This window comes from Protobothrops mucrosquamatus, unplaced genomic scaffold (genome assembly GCF_001527695.2).
Source record: "Protobothrops mucrosquamatus isolate PMUCROS unplaced genomic scaffold, P.Mucros_1.0 scaffold3625, whole genome shotgun sequence".
NCBI classification, from domain to species: domain Eukaryota; kingdom Metazoa; phylum Chordata; class Lepidosauria; order Squamata; family Viperidae; genus Protobothrops; species Protobothrops mucrosquamatus.
In genome coordinates, this window is record NW_015389587.1 from 28,440 (window position 1) to 32,463 (window position 4,024).

Below are 4,024 nucleotides of genomic sequence, written 5' to 3' on the forward strand. Positions count from 1 at the left end.
TGAAATCCACTTACATAAGTTTGTGGCATTGTCAGGCTTTTTTTTGATACAGGGTGAACTGGGATTAGAGAATGTGAACATGAAGAAGTTTTAAAGAAGAGAGCTTGGGAAACAGAATTTAGGAATTGCAACATTTCATTTAGTAGCAGTAGTAGTAGTAATAATAATAATAATAACAACAATCATAATAATAATAATAGAGTTGGAAGGGGCCCTTGGAGGTCTTCTAGTCCAACCCCCTGCTCAGGCAGGAAACCCTGGACAAATAGCTGTCCAGTCTCTTGTCCAATGACTGTTCAAAGTTACAAAGGCACTGAAAAAAGATGCTGAGACTCTAGAAAGAGTGCAGAGAAGAGCAACAAAGATGATCAGGGGACTGGAGGCTAAAACATATAAGGAATGGTTCCTGGAATTGGGTATGTCTAGTTTAATGAAGAGAAGGATGAGGGGGGACATGATAGCAGTCTTCCAGTATCTCAGGGGCTGCCCCAAAGAAGAGGGAGTCAAGCTATTCTCCAAAGCCCCTGAAGGCAGGAGAAGAAGCAACGGATGGAAACTAATCAAGGAGAGAAGCAACCTAGAACTAAGGAGAAACTTCCTGATAGTTAGAACAATTAACCAGTGGAACAACCTGCCTGCAGAAGCGATGAATGCTCCAACACTGGAAGTTTTTAAGAAGAAACTGGACGGCCATTTGTCCGAAATGGTCTAGGGTTTCCTGCCTGAGCAGGGGGTTGGACTAGATGACCTCCAAGGTCCCTTCCAACTTTATTATTATTATTATTATTATTATTATTATTATTATTATTATTATTATTATTACTTATGACTGCTTTTCACACTTATGACCCTTGTAGAATCCTCTGTGGTCCCAGAATCAAAATTCAGATGCTCGGCAACTGACTCATATTTATGATGGTTTCAGTGTCCTGGGCTCACCTGATCAGCTTTTCGCATCCTTCTGACCAACAGAGTTAATGGGGAATTCATCCTAGCACCTTAGAGAGCACCAAGGATCCCGTAACACGTAGCGTAATTGTACAAAACAATCAACAAAATAATAAAATAATAATAATATTATTTACCTATTTTATTTGTACTGCGAGGGAGATGGGTAGTTCCTAAATGGGATAAACAAATACATTTAAAATATCCCCGTACTGTATTACTTCCGAAAGCCACACACAAAAAAAGAACAAACACCACCTGTTTTAATCAATGTTTATTTATAAATGTAACATTTACTAGAAAAGCAGTTGCATTTTAGACAAGTTTCTTAAACTTCCCAGAGCGTTTTAGAATAAATATCATGAATAGGGATTAGTGTAGTAATTGGTATTTGAGCCTTTGGTGATCTCGTCTGTAACTGAAGCCCCCGTTCTGGCTTACCAATTTTCAGCCCTATCAACAGTTTTATATTGGGTACAGAATTAATTTTAAGTAACAAGAATAAAGGATCACTACGAAGTGCTGAGAATGAAGTAGATATAAAAATAATTATGACACGGTTATGTCTGCCATCGAAAGAAATGGAAAGCTACATACAGTTTTTTGGAACCCTTAAAAAAAAACACAACCCATTACATTTATAATATTGCCTTATCGACCGTAAATCGCTCTTCAAAACACGTATTTAATATTTCAACTCGCTATAGTAAAGGGTTATTTCCCCCCCCTTGACGCTGCTCTTAATCTTCGCCCCCCTCCAAAAATAACTGAAATAACATATGAGTCACGTTTACGTCAGAGTCAGAAGAAGGGGGGGCCTGAAGAGCGAGTGATCTTCTTATAATAATGAAAAATTAAAAAGATGAGGAAGACCAGGGTGTTTTAATCTATGCTGGTGATTAATCAGACGTTATGGAGAAATAGAAGTCTCTGAAAAAGAAAATATTGGACCGTGGGGGTCCTTGGTGCTTTCTGAGTTTGGTTGGTTTCCTTGCAGATGTTTCATGACCCAACTAGGTCACATCATCAGTGGTACATGCTAGATTAGATACCTGAGCCAAATCCCACTCCCTTCTGACACTTGATGATGGGACCTAGTTGGGTCATGAAACGTCTGCAAGAAAGCCACCAGCTCAGAGAGCATCAGGGACCCCACAAATAGTAGCCTGGATTCATAACTGGTTAATTCAGATTTTGTAACATGGAAAGCTGGCTGGCCCTATCTTGTAATACTATATTCGTAGTGGCCTTTTCATTTCCACTTTCTTTTATTTAAAAGGCATGGAAAAAAATCAGTTGACCTGCGAACGCAGATCCTTTATTGTTCCGCTCCCAATGAACCCAGGCAGGGCTTCGGTGGGTGCCTTCCTTTCTTCAGGAATTTGGGAAGAGATCCCAAGGTTACTAATGGGATTACTTCTGAGTCCGCCTCAGAGGCAAAAGAACGCCGATGTTTTTGTAACTTTGCCCAAGTTTTTAAAAAAACAGATCACGTTCAAGAAGCCAAAGTTATCTTTGGCTCTTTACAGACGCGCTGATCTGTATGTTTCCCAAAGAGCTTAAACACACCCAACTGTTGCAGTGGGTTGTGCCGAGTTGTGTACGTGTCACAAAAAGCCCTCGGTGATCAAAAACCTTCACCGAAAACCTTTTCTACATTCTGTCCTGGAAACAAGATGGTGGCTGCGTACACACACACACACACACAAACCCCAAAATGGCAAGTAGAACTTTTTCTTTCTGAATTGTGAGCCTGCCTCGCCACGAGAGAGGTGGTGAAAATACACACCAAACCACAATATAACCCAAAGTACACTACTGGGGGTGGGGGGTGGGGTGGGACTAGCAATTCCCTTACCACCATCTGTGTAGATGTCAAAATATGTACTGATGACAATTAATTTGTATTCCCCACTCCCAAGTTAAAAATTCTTCCCAAAGGTGACTTATGAGCAATATAAATCGTTGTAAACACACACAAAAAAACACATCCTTGTTAGTTGGACACAAAAATGTCTTTTTTTACAAAGCAGATGGTAACCGCGGTTGTGATAACAATAGCAATAGCACTTAGACTTATATACCGCTTCACAGGGCTTTACAGCCCTCTCTAAGCGGTTTACAGAGTCAGCATTATTGGCCTCCAACAATCTGGATCCTCACTTTATCCACCTTGGAAGGATGGAAAGCTGAGTCAACTTTGAGCCGGATCGAACTGTCGGCGGTGGGCAGAATTAGCTTCCGATGTTGCATTCTTGGCTTCGCTCCCCAAACGGTGGTGCTCTCACTTGATGGTGGACATCAAGAGTTGTCCACACACAGCATCCCCCACTCTAAAGAGAAATTCCCATATTCCTCTTCCTGTTGTCTTTAGTCCTTCAAGTAATTTAAATGAGCACATAACGGCTGTTGCACCCTTCCAACTAAACGTTGAGTAGCTTTGGATGGTCCCACAGCATCCATGTGACGATGGAACCAGATGGGGAAAGCAAAGAGGACTATGTTACACAAGAAATCTGGGTCGAAGTGTTAACGCAAACTCCAGAACTGAAAATAATTCGGCCATATACTCGTAGCTAGACCGAGACCACCTTTGCAAGAATGTTGACCAAAGTTCGTGAGCTAGATGCGCCCAACAATCACACCGCTAGAAGAAGACTTGAAAGACCAAGTTGGGGATAGACCCACTGACTACGTGGTTGCTAAAGGTCAACACTGACTCTGCTTTGGATTTATCATTATCATCATCCTATTAAGGGGTTTCTGTTAAGATGGATTTAGGATTTACTACAAGGGGAGCCCATTTTACACCTTCAGCACTTCTCCGGAGAGCAGACGGAGATTGGAAATTTGGGAGATCTCTTCAAGTTATTCCCTACCGTGTTAAACTGGTCATCCCAGAATCTCAATTTCAGAGTGACTGAGATTCTCACATCGTTTTAGAATGACTGCAAAGGGGCGTCGTGATCTTCTTTATTTTCCCAGTTTAAAAAAAAAACAAAAACAACAGTGAGTTTATCTTAGTTTAGCAAAGGTCGGCTGAAAAACAGGTGCCATCCGTTAGATACTTGGACAA